The sequence below is a fragment of the Calidris pugnax genome, unplaced genomic scaffold (assembly GCF_001431845.1).
Source record: "Calidris pugnax isolate Ruff unplaced genomic scaffold, ASM143184v1 scaffold8, whole genome shotgun sequence".
Taxonomy (NCBI): Eukaryota; Metazoa; Chordata; class Aves; order Charadriiformes; family Scolopacidae; genus Calidris; species Calidris pugnax.
Window position 1 is genome coordinate 7,145,775 of NW_015090830.1, and position 18,134 is coordinate 7,163,908.

Below are 18,134 nucleotides of genomic sequence, written 5' to 3' on the forward strand. Positions count from 1 at the left end.
ACGGGTTTCAATCCTGAAGTAAACAATTGTTTTGATACAAATAATCTATTATTATTTATCCCAGATGAAAAAAAAACAAAAACAAAAACAAAGCCCAAACTGTTAGGAAGCTATTCTGGCTTTTCTTTTGATTAAACATGCACATCCTGATTCCATGTTGGATAATTCTTCTCAAGCCATATTTTACCAGCTGAGCAAACAGCAAAACAGGCTGCACAATCAAAGGCATTTTCTAAATCTACAGATATCTAAACATACAGAGAAAAACTAAGTAAACAGAATGGGACCATCTTTTAGAACTGAATATTTTTCAACATACTTCTAAAATGAATAGTAAAGAATCTTAAGAAAACCATGTAGTCACTACAAAGTAAAGAACTGATCTGCCTCACAGAAACCTAGGATAATGAGTAGCTCAATGTGAAGATAGTCCTATTAGCTAGAACAGTGGCAGGAACAGCAAAGAGCACTTTCTGAAGTGGCAAAGCCAATTTCAGCATAAAAGTTAAGATTATTTTTCTTACACTATTGAAATGTATGATTCCTTCTGTCTTCAGTACACATTTATTTGGAAAACGCATTGGAAAATGGAGAAGATCCTTGAAGAAAGACAATTCTTGACCACGGAACCTATAAGCATTGCTGATTGTTGACATCTGCTGTACGTACATTCTTCCTTTGAGATTTTTTTTTTTTTGCTTAATTGTGGAATATATATCTAGTTGTTTTCGTGTTTTCATAGAGTAATAATTTAATAAAATAATATTATGGAACATTAAAAGATATATGTTATAGAATAATCTACAGTGAAATAGATCTTAAAAACAAATACTGGTGACAGTTTTATTTAATTTCCTTAGGTATCTTAACTGCTTCAAAAAATGTGAGCTGATACCTCAATTCATTCCTTTCAAAGGTTAAGAACTTACAATTTTCCTTGATAAAAGAAGACAGCTCTAGTAATCTTAATACGTATAATTTACAGCCCCACTGACTTTTCTAGCTCAAATGTCCAGATATTCAACATTCAGGCCCCACTAAAATGAAATTTCCGTACTTATATATAAGAAAGTAACTGTTTTTCAAGGATATCTTAAAGCTGTTTTTTATTTGTAGTCACCTTTGTTTTCAAAATTAGTACCATTTCTTTTGTTCTCTCCTAACCGAAACATATTCTTTAACTAAGACTTGTAATTTACTTCAGGTCCAAAGTCTATATGTGTTCAAATACTTGGCACTGGGCTGAACTGAAAATAAAAGATACACTGACCTGGTAAGAAAAATCCAGTGTATCTACTATTACAGGTTTTTTAAACTTGGAAGAACAAACCAGGTCCCATTCATGTTCTTTTCAGCTGTTGTTAACCTGTTAAGTTTTGCTGTACATTTATACATCATAATTCCTTGAAAATAATTTTGGTCAACTAAGCATATATATGTTCACTGCATAAGTTCAGCCAGACTAACAACCAAAGTAGTTCTAATCAAAACCACAAGAGCCCTGCTTCCTGTGGTTCCCTCTTTTGTCTGCATATTGATATGAAACATAGACATGACCATACCCTAAAAAAAATCTTACTTCCGTTTGTGAACCTTTGCACTATATTTTCTTTAATACCAGTGACAACTTGCACAAAGCATGATGTATCAGAGAAGACACCATGTAAACCAGTTACCTTAGATCCCTTGAGAACACACACATCCTAAAGACTGTGCTGAGCCCTGGTACTCCGTGATGCTCCTCCAGTTTCCATGCTCAAAATTTTTCCAAAGAAAGGTGGTGAGGAACAAGAGCAGAAGGTGAGTGCCTGTTGACTCTTTTCTCCACACGCTAGGACAAACTCAGCAACTGGAGAGTACTACCCATTCTCAGAGTTCAGATGAGTATAATGATCTTTCATTTATAGGTGACATGGCTATTCCCAGCCCAACCACATAGCATGCATTTGTTTTGTATACTACGTTCTTTACAGCTGAGTGATTAAACAGCAACAATTGTGATTATTTTTTCTTCCATGTTGCAGAATTTGTTTTGTTGGTGATTTGAAATTTATTCAGTATCTCAAAGTTCTTCAAATGCAATCTTTTTGAAGGACAAGCCACGGATATTCAAAAGAGTAGCTGTGGTATTTAGCTGCACTTGGTTTACTGAGTCACATAGCACTAGTTCTTTTTCCTAATTCACCAAGGCACTTGGAGTTTTCACTTCAGTGGCAGGACTCACCTGCTTAAAGTAGTCAAATTATTAATTGCTAAATATCCAGTTTTCCATGTAATATAAAGTTCTTAAGTGTACATTTTATGTACTAACATTATATTAACATGAACAAAAAGAAGATCCCAAAAATGTGGCCCTGGTACTGAAGGAGAGTGGTGACATGGAAAATGCTGAGGTACTCATTGCCTTCTTTACCTCAGTTTTCAGTGCTGAGGGTTTCCTTAGGTACCACAGGTTTCCACACCAGGAGGCTGAGTTCAAGGAGGAGCAGTACTTTGGTAGTATGGGAAGACTAATTTAGGAACCAATGTATACAAGTCTGTGTGACCAGTTGGGATGCATCCACGGGTGCTGAGGAAGCCACTCAGTGTGAGGTCATTCTCTATGAGCTTCAAAGGGTCATAACAAATCAAGGGATCACCCATCATCAGAGAAGAGAAAAAAAAAAAAACCAAAAAAAAACCCCACAGTCCCTGGGAAGGTTATGGAACAAGATCATTTACCGGAAGTAACTTTCAGGCACTTGAACAAGAACATGGCTGAGAACAGCCACACAAATTTATCAAGGTAAATAAGTCTTGACAGCTTTCTTTTTTTTTAAATCACTGAGGAGAGCACTGGATGTTGTGTACCTTAAGTCTAGGAAGGTCTTCAACATCACCTCCTACAGAACCCTATTATTCAATCTGTGGAAAAACAGACTATATGGAAGGTTGGGTGGGAGAAAAAGGTGCAGACAAAAGCATCTTTTTAAAGCCATGTGAAAAAAAAAAAGAAAGAAAAATAAAAAATAAAAGCAAGCTCTGCACTGAGGACAAAATCAAACCAAACCAGGTAAACAGACAAACGAAACGTACACCAATATAGGCACCAGGATAACTAGCAACCCTGTAGAAAATTATTGGGAGCTCCAGCAGACCATGAATTCAGCATGGGTCACCAGTGTAACCTTGCAACAATGATGACTACCCACTTGCTGGGCCGCATTATCAAAACCACAGTCAGCAGTCAAGGGCAGTGATTCTTCTCTACCTGAAACACATGAAGGTATATGTGAAATATTACACGCATTATGTCCAGTCTGGTGTCCTCCAGTGCGAGAGAAATCAAAAAACTGAAGGGAATCAAATGGACATCAACTAAGATGGTGAGAAAGCTGGAGCACATTAAATAGAAGGAGAGGCTGAGGAAGCTCTGTTTGGGCTTGAAAAGAAGGCTAACTAGAGATCTAACGGCACTCTTCTACTGCCTAAAGGTGGGCTACAATCAAGGCTGAACCAAAATCTAAAACATGTTGTTTTGGGGCTTTGGGGTCTATTTCATTGGTTTGGTTTGGTGTTTTTGTTGGTTTGTTTGGTTGGTTTGGGGGTTTTTTTGTTTGTTTGTTTTTTGTTTATTTTTTTATGGGGCATTGAAACAGCTTGTCCAGGAATACTGTGGGATCTGCATCATTGGTGACAGTGAAAGCTTTACTGAATGAGCCCTGAGCAAACTGGCCAAACTTTGAAGTGGGCCCTGCTTTGAGTAGACTCTGAGGTCCCTTCTCACCTAGATTATACTTTAATTTGAAACTTCTGTCATTATGATACAGAGACTTCTGAAGGATATACCTAAATTTTGTAACCAAATCCATAACAAAGGTGGCAACTGCATGTATCTCTTCTGTTATAAATGGCCATAATATAATATGCTGTAGTATTTATTATGAATTAGGAGAGTATCCTCAGCAAAAGAGCTGAGCTTTCATTAATGTCTGTCTGACATTTGCAAAATTGATTTGTTTTGACATTTAGAGCAGTTCTGTTGTAGTGTGGACTCATGTCTGACATTAAGCAAACTGAATTACAGTGGTTTTGCTTAAAAGCTTCCCATAGAACACTGTTATTTTACAATGCAGATGACAACTCTTCTAGCAGGCATATTTTAAAAAACAGAACAAGTATACTGAGTTATCTGGAAACAAAATCCTTAAATGAAGAACATCTAAAGCATTAAATGTTGGTCACTGCAAATAAGTGAATGCTCACACAATTTCAAGGCTTAGTCATAAAACTTGGAATCCAATTAAAAGTTTGAAGTAATGCATCAAGAACCTTATTCACATTTTTATCTCAAGAGAAAAAAAAAAGGTTTATATCTTAAAAAGAGGCACAAGAGACACTTGCTTAATCATCTGAACTTTTTTTTTTTAGCAGTACTACAGGTCTTTTACTCGGTTTGGTTAGCATTTGAAATGCATAAGTTGATTATATAGGCAAAACAGACCAACTTAAAAAAAGAAGGTTAATTTCCGAGTGAATTTCACAGTTTTCTTGTGATGTATCATGGTAATTCAAATGTTATTTTGGATTCAGTTTTCTATGGTTTAATCACAGTGTACAACAAACCACAGAGTTCTTCTGGGATTTATATCTGATAGGTAGACAATTTAGGATCCAAAACCATAATCCACAGTATTATATTCCTATTCTTACAGACTAAAACTCCAGGAACTAAATTCAAGTAAGTTTTAAGATTCATCATACATGCACTGAATATCCCAACAAAGAAGAAATAGTCCAGCGTGCCTTCCTTTTTCACCATTTTTATCGTCCTATGGTAAACATGGATGATGGCATAAAAGCACCACTGCACCTGTAGTAACCACTTGGGGAATACCCACACTTTGTTGGCTCTCCAGTTAACCATGGCAGGTTTCTGTTCCCTGGGTATCTCTGCAGTCCACACCCTCTATCTTATATATTAAGCACTGTACACCCTCCTACTTTTCTGTGAGCTCAGTAGTAACAGCAGAACCACATGGAGCCTTTCATCCCCTTTGCTTTCTGTAATTCTCTTCCGTATTGTGATACCTTGGCTTGTTTGCCAGTTTCCCAGGATTTCCAGATGGTCTCCCAGGAAGCTGTTAGAAAGACCATAAAACTGCCTAATTTCCGAGATCAGTTGAAATCAAATGAATGTCATCAATGTGCAATCACACATGCAGATGCTAAATGTCTTCACATATTCCTTTCTGAAACTTCCGGCTCAATGGTGTCAATACCTCAGAACTCCATGAGGAATTATGCACAGTAGGAAATGGACTTCATCTACTTCTTTCTTTCCCAAGCTAAACCTAGCGAGTGAGTGCATGCGCAGTATTCTTTCATACCATTACCTTTTCCGTATCTTATAACTTACCTCTGTTAAATGGTGCACTCATTTTTTTCTCTCAAATTGGTATTGACATAAATATGGTATTTAAGATGAAATCTTGCATCAGCTCTACGCCATGTATTTTCACAGCTGCTTTATAAACTGTTATGTCTCCACCCTAATACTTCTTGTCTGCTTCTTCACTAAATTGTCCGCTTTACATACCGATCCTTTGCATAATGATCACAATGAAATTTAAGTGACACCTTGGAAACATATATAATTAATGGAAATTACGTTTTCTGAAGCAAACCGCACTCCACTTGACAACCCTATAGACAACCACCACTCTCTTCTCTTTCCTGGCTCATCCTGCCCCCTAGTCTTCTCCAGACTTAAACAAATTAATGAGTTTATGAGAGCTATGAATTCTTCCCCTCCTAAGATATTCTCGTTTTCCTTGTTATCATAAAGGAATATGTAATAACAAGCCTGTGATAACTTAAATATCAAATATTTTATTCTGAGGTACAGCTCTAGAACCCACATTATCTATAGGCTTTTAGCTTTACTTCTCTTACTAAATGCAACAGAAACATCCTAACAGTATGTCCCCTTCTATCAGACTCACCTTTTTATTTCAGTTCATTTGCAGGAATCTATATACATTTCAAAAGTATATATACAAAAAAAAACCAAAACAAAACAAAACCCAAAAACTGTACTATTAAAAATGGATTTTAAACTCAGAATTAAATGGTATTTTTGCCATTAACATAAATCCTGCTGTAAGTAAACTATGATTTAAGCACTCTTAATTTGAAAATAAAAAAAGCTCAATCTGATTATTCTTAGATAATTGACTCTTATTTTAATACCCGGTAGACTATTAAGATTTTATTTTTATTTATTTATTTTAAGGATAGAATGAAACAGCTCAAGGGCTGAAATACACGAATTTGCATTTTAATACATTTCTGCAGATTGATATGTCAAGTCAAGGACATCATAATAAGTTTACTCTGGCAGAGTAAACCAACATTTATTTATGAAATTTCAGTTTAAGAGGGAAAGGACTTCTATCAAAGCTATTTTACATACTTCTCTTCATTGATATTTTTCACCACCAGTGTCATGACTATCTGGAGTTCAGCGACAGTTGAAACTTTAAAGCCATATTATTAAATATCAGTAGATAACTCTATTAAATTGATAACCAAAGGTGCCAAAAGAAGCATAATAATTAAAAAAAAACAAAAAATTACTTAAGTTTTTTTTAACCTGCTGGTTTTGTTGCTTACTAATGAAGATGTTAGAAATCAGTAGTCTCAGGATCACTTCCAACAGTGTTAAATCATTGTCCTTGAGAAAGGCAATACTAATACTTAATATGTGCCTCTATTGATCTGAAAGAGTAGTACCACTTATATTTTTTTATCATGCTAAGAAATCCATAAACATTAAAAATGTTCCAAATTATGCTCTATTGCTTTCCTTGCCATTTTCATTCCCAGTGAGTAATTAACTTCAAAAGCTAGGGAATAATTTAAAAGTCCACAAGTAATTACTGGAAAGTAAACTGGATCATTAGTCTATGACTTTTATACTGAGTAAACTGCTCAGTACATGATTGCCATTGTTATTCAACACTTGTAGTTGCTTTATCACAGGATCAATAAGAATTTGCAGCCTATCAAGATGGGCAAATTTAGGTACTCTGATACCATGTAAAATTAGTATTAGTATCTTGCAGTTACATATAATATTGTCTCTTTTGCACAATTTAATACATGGTAATGTCTTCAGGTTAATTAACATGCTGCATTATAGCGCTTGATTTCTGTGTTTATTGGTAGCAGATGCAAATACACTTTGCTCTTAAAATTTATGTTAAAATTGAAATGCTAATGCATCTAGATCTTAAAGGACCTTTTCTTGTTGTTTTTAAAGTATTTCCACTCCCCAAACTCAAAACACTTCTGGGAAATGTCTCAAATCCAAACAATGAGGCAAATACATCTGAAGTGAGCAGACTTGATAGCAAATGGCTTACCGTAAATGCACATCTGCAGTGCTTGCAGGAAATAAATAAAGCTCTGTTCAGCCTTTGCTTATATTTGCCATCACACTGAAGCTGCTTCACAAAGCAATCCTCAACAACCCAATATCCTGAAATACTTCTGTTTCCTGTGTGTGTATACACTTTCTACATCAAAAAACCCATCATTTTACAACGTGCATTATATCTGTAAAGAATAAATTGTCAGAAAGAGATACTATTGTTACAGTATGTACCAACCTCTCCCAGATCAAAGTCAGAAGCTTTCAGATTCAACGCGGTTATTGTATTAACCTCAAAAGGCACTGTTAAGTTTCTTGATTAAAGGCTAATCTCCATAACCACAAAGGAGCTAAAAGGAACAGCACCAGGCTGAGAAATGCCACTAACCCAGTCAGAGCAACCAGAAGCCCCTGACCTGGCTCCTTCCAGGGCTGTCAGAGGACAACGATCAATTGAACCATTGTCCTGGAGCAAAACCCCTCATGGTGGAAGAGACTCCTGAATCACATCACAGATCAAGTGGGGTTCCTGCTTACCACTTTCCAAATATAGGACAGCTCTGCTGGAATCTTTCCCTGATTTTTTTTTTTTTTTTTAAAGATGCTGATGTTATTTATCTCATTAAAAACTGCAAATCAACTGACAAAACTGAAATTCATGAGAAGTTTATACTTGAAAAGGTGTTTCTGTTGAAAAGCAGAAGTTTGGCCAAAAATATTCACTAAGTCCAGAATTTGGGGAAATTTCAATTCACTTTGACACGAAGTCTGTCATATTTGCATACTGTTATATAAACATAGTATACTGCTATTTCTTTATTTTCCCATGCACCCTTACCAAAAGGTATACTTGGCTGTTATGCAATAACTTCCAGACTTTTAGAGCTGCTAAGTTTTCAGTTAAACAAGCTCCAAATGTCATAATAAAAACCAAATGCCATAGTAAATACAATCTTAAATGGATTACCAAAAGTGAGTAACCTCTGTCTTAGAAGAATACACACAGCAGAGACAAACACGTCTGCTTGACTTCCTAAACTTCCTTTCAATTTATTTAGAAAAGGGAAGGTGCACTGAAGTATCTCCAAGTGAAGAATCTGATAAGAAAAACATCCCTCCAAATGCTACTACTTACAATGTTGTCTCTGGAAAATACTAACAGGTCTCTCAGTTCTCCACATCCACTGGTAGGATTCATACTAAATTACTGCTTATCAAAATATTTACCTATTCATAAAATGTGAATGTGGTATCTAAAAGCACATGTGGCAAACAGAAACAATTTAGTATCATCTGGAAGATCCAATTTTTTATTACATAGATGACTCCATACACACACACACACTAATAAAGTGGAAAAAAAAAAAAGACAAGTCTCACATTCTGACCATATGAGCAGGTCATCCAATAAATAAATGTATAGATAAAGCGAGAATTTTCAGTGCTATAGAAGCTGAATGCAAATGATGATAGTATCCAGACAGATAAGCTCTCTCTTTATAGAGTTTCAAAAATATCACTTATTCTTAATGTTTCTTCTGCATATAAGCAGTAACCTCTTAAGTACCGTGGGAACAGTTAAATACAAAAAAGTAGTAGGATAAGAGGACATATGATAAATTAGTAAAGAGCTGTTCTTCACAGTGACTATGATTCTGTGACCTACCTTGCTCTGTAGTAGAAAATCCAGAGTCTGGGACCCTGAATATTCCAATAGGAAAACAAACAAAAAATCCTGATTAAAAACCGCTTCTTTAACAAAACCAAGTTCTATTCCATTGTCATTATTTCTTACCAGTAGAAAGGTAACGTGTTTTACTTACAGAAAAAGCTGGAATAAAATCATAAGCCTTGATTCTCATGTACTTTCCTCTGACAGCCATGTGAAACACTAAAACTGTCAGTCAAAAGCTAGAAAGGAAAACTGCCAAATCCGATTACTGTGGTTTATACAAATACTAGAAACATATAAACAAAGTTGTATGACATAAGAAACTAGACAGGAAAGTCTCCTGGGCTGTCCAAGCAGAAGGTGGCATCTATTTCTGAGTGGACTGCTAGTAGAAAACATATTAAGTCTTTCAATAAAAGGAAGTGAGAAGCTGTAACAGGCATCTTTCTGACAGCTAAAAGGTTTGAGTTCATCATCAGCTTTGCAGTATGTGCTGCCCTAACAGAATGCACATATGGCTCCTAAAAACCAACAACTTATTTTCTTCCTACTGATGGACTTCAAGGGCTTTAAAAAAAAAAAAACAAAACACAAAACAACAAATCACCAACAACCAAAACAAAACCACAAAAATCCCACCACTCTTCAGGGTAACAAGCCCTGCATATTGCACTACTATTACAGTTCTAGGAAAAAGCAAAAATGACTGTTTTGCATTTTGACACCACCAGATCATTTCTGCTTCATCTTTGAGACAGGTTTACTGACAAGTTGTTTTAAAAATAACTGAGAATGGCACATGAATGGCAGTCAGAATGAAATAATCCTACCAACCCTATACAACCAGTGTTATCCTACTCTGACAATGAACTTCATTGTCAGCAAAACCAGGACAACAAAGTTTAGTCCCCATGCCCAGTTCACGCTTCTTTTCTTACCTGAAAATGCCTGCTAAGACACCAACTATTGAGAATCTCATACTGAATTTTATCATAAAGACACCTTTGTCTTGGAGGGTGTCTTAAGATAACACATAGGTTATTTTTCACTCAATGAACTCATACTGAGAATGCATAGAGAGGAAAGTAATTTGTTTTTTCTAGAGAAAGAGACTAGAAAAAAACAATATTATAATAGATAATAATATTATAATGAATTATGAAATTTAAATACTTTATCTATGTTGCTTCAGCATCAGAACTGACAGTGAAATGCTCTACTGAAAAGGAGGATATAGCAATATGTACATAATGTACCAGGAAAAAATCTTGACCTGTTTAAAAACTGCATGTCCAGTTTGTAGGAATCTAGAAAACTAGGTATAGTAGAAGGTTTTCACTGTCTACATGCATAATCAATCCTTTGGAGTATACAGATCTGGTTTAAACGTATGGAGCTTTTCTTCCTACTCTAAAATAATTCAAACAAATGTGTTTAATTTAATACAAAATTTTTGAAGACCACTAAAACCAGAGGCTACTCTAGCAGAAAAAACAATGACAAACACATAACCAAGAGGATAATTCCAATGGCTCAATATTAACTGATATTGAAGTAAAATGAGAGAAGGGGAAAAACAGAATACATACACAAAGCAGTTATGGGAGATGGGGAACTGATTCAAAGCACATCGAAACAGAGAAATTACTATTACCAGAATTCTTATTAGTCCCATAAGAAATGCACTCTTAGTGTGATTTTATTTTTTTTTCTCATACATTTCCTGAAAAAATCAACCTTCTGAAAGTCAGCTTTGGCCTGCTGCCACCCGCTTGCCTCATTTGCTGACTTTTCATAGTCAGCACTTCACCACTCCATAGTGCCTGTTTACGTGACAGGAATTTAAAAGGATGAACGAATATTAATGAAGTCATTCAAGAATACATTATAGTCTTCAATGAAAAGTAAGGTTACTTTAGAGTCACTGTAAAATGACTGACACTAGGGCCAAATTCAAAGACCACTGACCCCAAAGCAAATGTGTTTGATGGCTTTCTATTATCTCTTTAAATGTCAAAATACAGATATTTCCTTTTATCAGACTGGAAACTTATGATTACAATCCACTTCACAAAATTTAAGAGAAATATTGTAAGGAAGATAAGTATAGAACAGCAAGAATTCACCTTGTTAACCGTTATTATATAATAGTTTTAAAAATATTTACATAAACAGCCAAAGAGTGGAATTTCAGAGACAGAGGAATGGCACAAAAAAGAGAAGCCAAAAAAAGACTCCAGACTTGTCCTACTGTAGCAAGTGAAAGTTTGAGTGATCACTGAGTAGGACAACCACTGAGAAAAAAACCCTGAGTCCATCATCCCTTTCAGACCCTTCAGGGAAGACTACAGAGCTGTCTTCTCAGACTTTTTCAGGAAGATTTGTTTGTTTTGCTCAGCTGACATTCCAAGCTAGCAGGAAGAACACCAGCCAACCCTGCTCTAAAAATTATGTACACAATACCGAGGCATCATGACACAGAAAACATAGTTGGTCTTTGAAGTTCAGTGGTATAGTATTCTTCCAGATCAGATAAATTGAAGCAAACATGATCGTTGCTTCCATTAAGCCAATGGGCACAATTCCAAGTCTATATAAACAGAGTTGTGATGTAGCTGGTATCTCATTACAGAACCCTTTCCTAAGGCATTATATCTTTTTTTTTTTTAAGAATTTTACACTGCTAAGTATATGACAGACTGGGATTTTGAAAACTCAGTTGATTATAAAGTGAAAATTCCTCACCACAGAAGGAAAGGATGCTATACAGAAAAGGAAACTCCATGCTTTGCTAATAACTAAACACAAACCTGCTGAACTTCTGATCAGGTAAGTAAGTCTTACATTGTTTCTTTAGCTCATTAAATTGAAACTCCTGCAGAGAAAAAGTTCTGAGTATGTTGGCTTAACCACAGAGTTTTTAACTGTGGTTCTTCCTGAAGTGAACAAAATTACTTATGAAACACCCTTATTGTTTAAACAACAACAACAAAAAATCCCAAAAACAATAACAACCAAAAATCCAACCCCAAATAAGCAAACAATAAAAGAAAACACAGAACGCAAACAAAACAGAAAGCAAACTCCAATCTCAGCAGAACAGTTAATTTTCTTTGCCTTCCCTGTATGCATCATGCATCCTCACAGAATAATGGATGCACTCGGAACCACTGGTGTCAGGACACATTGTTAACCATTGCCAATTAGCTCCTTTTCCACTAGCGGGAATGGGAGTTGAAAGCAGCTAGCACTGCAACATACTGAAACTTTAAATTAGGCATAAATTGCAATACAGTAGACAGAAATTGCCGTCCCAATAGTCTTAATAAATGCTGGCATGTATTGGAGTGCCCGCTACCCACTGCCTTCCACAGCACAAACAGCCTGGCACTCCTTGTTGCCTTGGAAACTGCAGGATCGCTCCCCTCACACTATGCTCCCATTTTAAATTCTGCTGCAGCGCTGAAGCATCATCTCCGCTGCACAACGGCAGATGTTTATTACCAAAGAATTCTGCTACTGGATCGTCACATCATAAGGTCACAAAAATAAGGGAATTTACAATACAGAAAAGCTCTGTGCAATTGTCAAGTGTCTGCCTTACAGATATCAACATAAGAAAGAGAGTCCTATGAATAGAAAAGTGCCACCAACATTCCAGGTGAAAAAAAAAATAGATACCATTCCTTCTTTACTTTTTTTGTATGGAAAGAAAAGCTATTCCCAGTTGTTTAATACATAAGATATTATGGATTTCAGTGATACAGACTGTCTCTATACAGTGTAATTCTTGGAAAACGGCACAACGGCATGCTTGAAGAAAAAAAAAGGCTAATGCACAGAATATATTGTGGTAAGTTACTGAAACCAATACTACACAAATACCACGTATTGCTTGCTCGATGAGTCCCATGAAGCCTAGATATTGATACTATAGCCAGCTTCTCACATATTCTATGGTCATGAACTGCTATGCTTTGGAGTGCTCTAACAGAGAAGAGCAGCTGAAAGACTGAGCAGCAAGCATAATAAAACTTCAGTATGGCAAAGAGAGAACTACAGTCAGCGTACACATTCTTGCTATCCATTTACCAACCATCTCAGAATTTACATGATTTGTTATAGAAAGTTCAAGTCACATCTAATTGCAATGAGGATTTTGAATGAAACAAACATGCCCTTCTCTAGAAGCATTTTTATTGTGTCATCCATCACTATTTCTATTCTCACATAACTATAAAAAAAACACTTTTTCTAGTAATAGTTAAAACCTCCCTTGGTCTTTCACACAAGAATATATGTATAAGTGAAGAAGTAACTATAGCTCTAACAGAGCTTTAATTACTTGAATGAGTAAACTACAGTAAATAGCACAAATACAAACTAGTATGACAAAAGCCCTGTAGCTATTCTAAGTCCTCCTCTACAATTTTTTTCAACACAGATTTAACATTTAAACACACATACTAGACTCATATAATGCATATTTATTAACTGTTCCCCATTCTATCCCTCCACTCCTACTGGGACTTTAATCCCCCAAAACAAGGTTAAGCTCAGAAATTCAAACATTACTAATTTTTATGTACTTAATGTGTTTTGCAACCCCTGTAGCTTCCAGAATACCTCATGCGTTTGCTGTTTCTCTTGAGTTCCTGTGATATCTCATGTTAGAAGCCACTATGCATTATAACTCTCTGATGGGGTGGCCTCAGAGCTTAGGACAAAATCCCCAGACACCATCTATTTAAACCACCTCAGTGAAAAATCCAACAGTCTGATCTTTTATACCAATGATACAGCACAGTTAAAAAAATTAAAATCAAGAAATAGATTTGCTAATTTTGATTCCCTTCTTGATGCATGAAGAGAGCTAAACTCAGAACACCAGTCCAATCAATAAATTAAAATAAGTAAATGAGGAGGCTATCTTCAGATTTCTAATAAAGCATGAAGCAAAAACAGGTGAGTCCTAAAACACTCCCAACTTCATAATCCTGTTGCCTCCAAACACAGTCTTAAATCCTACCTTCAGAATAATTTTAGCTTTTCTAAAAAGATGTTTTAAAATTCAGTCAGAAGGCTTATACACTTACTGAGATGGTAAAAATTCTGGGTTAAAATTCATCATTCAAACAGATGATACCCAGGCACATATTCTCCTTCATATCTGAAGGAAAAGCTTTAACTTGAATACAACATTTCTTATGTTTTGTAATGTGGAATCCATTCTGCCACTTATACTGTCACACTGTTGTGATTTTTGTTTTATTTGTGTGGTTTTTTTTCTAATCTTACTTCATCCCTGCAGGGACCCAGACTACAAGGAACTGCCTCAAACACTCACTGAAGAGTGGCAACAGAAGAAGGACAAACAGGTTGTGATCAGAGAGAAGTGGCCCAGCCCGGCCCGCCCCAGCGAGGCAGCACTTTTTTGGATGGCTTCCTTACCTTGCAGGGCCACAACTCCTCTCTGGGTAACTATTACCCAAGAATCCAGAGTAGCCACCACCCTCTGAACTCCCACCAACTTTCAGAACATTCCAGAAAGAAGCATGTATGACACAAGTTATTTAAAAAAAAAAAAAAAAAAAAAGATCGATCTCAGCTATCTTACTTCTAAAAAAGCATAAATGCACAAGAAAAAAAAAATTCTCCCATCTCCTGGGGAGGTGGTTGATATGATGATATGACACAGTGCTCCTTCACAAGACCAAGTATTGGATTTGCTGTTAGTCCATGCAATATACAAGTACTGCTCCAGATAAATGAGACAGAATTTGAAATGTCATTGAAACACTGCTTTCCCATCAGAGATTGGCTCACCAGATGCCAAGCCTCTGAAAAACTATCTGCAATCAGCAAAAGGTTAAGTACAAAGATTCTCCTGTTACACACATCAAGGGGGACAGAAGGGTCTCCCAGGCCAATAGCTCCAGTCCTCTTCACTATCCTCTTCCCAATACACTCCCTCACTCCAAAGCCATTTGGCCATTTGTCAGGCAAGAGTTAAGAGAAAGCTGTTTTTCAGCATAGAAAATTGTTTCTCACTTGTTTCTCCAATGCAGAAAACTGAAGATTGTGTTGAAAAATGGTCCGTTCTTATTACCGTGAGACAGAATTCTGAATTTATAAAAAATAAGGATAATTTCTAGTAGGAAGAAACTCAAATAAAAATGGAACAGGGATTAGCCTTGTAATGCTCTCCAGCATCCCTTTTTTGATTAATATCCTTAGTCTACTACATCACTGTTTCAGGTTAAGAAACTTTCTAGAACTTGAAACTGTGTTCCAATAATAGTTGTGTTCTGATACCAAGGACAAAGTAGATTCCCAGTCACATTCTAGAGCAAAACCAGTAACACTGATTCCATTGTCACTGCTCATGGCATAATGATGTTCTTCTGTGATTATGAATGTATTTGGTTGAGGATGCTCAATTATTGCAATAGGTAAACTTACTACTTAAAAAAATTTCTGGACAGGAACGTGGTGTTGACAGCTTTAAATGGGGGAAAAAGACCCACAAAACTTATGATGATATACACACATTCAGTGTTGGCTCTTCACTAAAACAAGTAGGTGTCCATGTTTATCTCAAGCTTCAAGAATCAAAACTTCTTGAATGTCCTTTGATATGTTATGTAAAGCATTCACTCGTACAAAACTATCATCTCAATTTATGAATTGATCATTATTTTTACTGTGAGATTTGAAGTGTAAATGCTTCTCTTCAAGAAAAACTACAGGTTGTTTTTTTCTACATGTTTTTATCTGTAAGACAAAAATACAAACAAGTTGAAACCAGAGAGCATTTCTGAATTGCTGCTTGTTTTGGCCTTTCCCTTTAATGATCAAATAGTAATACAAAGGACAGAAAAGGATATCTATGTGCAAGTAAAAACATCCTACTGAACTACTCTTCCAATGTATGTATGATTCTAAGAGTTAGAAACCAATTATCTAATTAGGTAATCACCTATGCAGCAGCTTAGTTTAAGGTGCTTTAAAGATGCTCTTTAGCAACCTCTTAAATTTACATGCCTTCAGGAATTTCCACATTTAAAGAACATCACATTCGCAGAAGTTCTGCAAGTAGGGGCCTGCTAGTAAGAGATCAATAAGAACCATTCTAAGTGTATTTCAGAAATAGCACAGTTATTTCAAAAGTTGAAGAATGTCAGAATATATATATTATTTTTACTCAAGTCAGCGGGTATTGTCAAGAATTTGTGGGCTTTTTTCCTTTCTTTCTAAAATCCTCATCCTCACAGTAGGGTTTCTAGAGCACCAGCATCATCACATAATAGACAATAAGTATCCTCTGCTCCCTTCAATCACTCCTCCATACATTCTTCTGTAAGACAGTGTGAAAGAAGCAGGCAAACTGTAGCTGTTCAGTTTACCTTCAGCTTCTCTCCCAGAGGAAAAGCATTTTTCTGTAAGGGTGCTAGCAGCACAGCCCAAGGGTTGCACAGCAACAATTCTGCTAAGAACATGGGTCACTGCGGAAGATGTTAAGCAGAATAGACAAAGAGCGTTTTTACTTACACTGACTGCTGGCCCTCAGAGCTGCAGCACAACTTGGCAAGTATGTACACACAGAGAGTTAATCTGAAGGAAACAGCAATACTCTACCCATATTTCAACTTCTCAGTTTAAACTCACCTGGCCATCCAGTAAAACCTTGCATGAGCCATCAAAATCCAGGGCATAAATTTGGTCCATAGCTAGTTAGCCTTATAGATCCTTTCTGCCTCTAGAACCCGTGCATACTCTCTATCTCCATGTAAAACTGGTTAGTTGTAACTCCCTTCCCATCAGGGAATGTAAGAGACAAATGCTTGGAGTCGGACTTGGGCCTCCTGTGATAGAAACCCAGCAGGCAGACAGAGCCCCTGCTACAGAGAACTCCCTGTCCTCGCTCCACGCCACTGAATGTGGTGACTTGGAGGACAGAGGGCAATGGCAAGAAGTTCCTGCCCAATGCAATAGGTGCCGCAGCCGTGCCTGCCCAGTGTCTACCCCACCTTCCCATATGTGTCAGCGTAACAGGTACAGTGTTCTACAAGGGGAACTGGACAGCAATGAGGAAGACAGTTTTTCCAGCTTGGAGGTGTCATTGAGATCTAGTCAGGCTACTCCCCACATTAAAACATCTGCAGTAAAGAATAAAAGACAGACCATTCTCATAGGAGACTCACTACTGAAGGGAACACAAGCCCCAGTATGCAGACCTAGGTCTGATAAACAGGGAGACCTGCTGCCTCCCTGGGACCCTGGTTAGTGATGCAAAGAAGCTTCCCTCCCCAGTACAGCCCTCAGATTATTACCCCCTTTTGATCTTCCAGGTAGGCAGTGATGAAGTAGCGAAAAGAAGTCCAAGGGCAATGAAGAGATTTCCTCGGGACAACCGGTCAACGGATCAGGACCACAAGTTGTGGGGCCAGTCTTTTTCCAGTGTTGTCCAGTGACAGGACAAGAGGTAACAGGCACAAACAAACACAGGAAGTTCCACCTAGACATGAGGAAGAACTTCTTTACTTTGAGGGTGGCAGAGCACTGGAACAGGCTGCCCAGAGAGGTGGTGGAGTCTCCATCTCTGGAGATGTTCAAAACCTGCTGAGGTAGACTTGCTATGGCAGGGGGGTTGGACGAAATGATCTCCAGAAGTCCATTCCAACCCCATATCATTCTGTGATTCTGTAATTTTCAAATGAGACTTAAAAATGATATACGCGTAACATATGTTAAGGAGCATTAGTACGCCAAAGATAGATATTTAAATAGATTATACTTAAAATTAGTACATGGAATCAGTGGTATACTAAATCCTATGGAAGGAGTTAGTACTAAGTCATTGTCTTTTGTGACCTTTTAAATAATTTCTTATCATAAATCCAAAATCTTCTTTCAAATTGTAGCTAGTATGAATCTGTATGTCACTCAAGCTTCGGTTAGACAGAAAAAATCCATCCCTTTATTCTTCTTCCTTCTAAAACAGTAACTAACTATAATACGATGTTTGTATTTTTTAAAAATTGCTAC

At 36.7% G+C, this 18,134-nt stretch overlaps 1 protein-coding gene across 3 annotated transcripts in view; it reads right to left on the reverse strand.

The window, feature by feature from the left end:
• The window catches only part of CDH18 (cadherin 18, type 2), a 522,827-nt gene that overhangs the window by 447,884 nt on the left and 56,809 nt on the right, over positions 1 to 18,134 (reverse strand). The gene's annotated exons all lie outside the window — the stretch shown is intronic.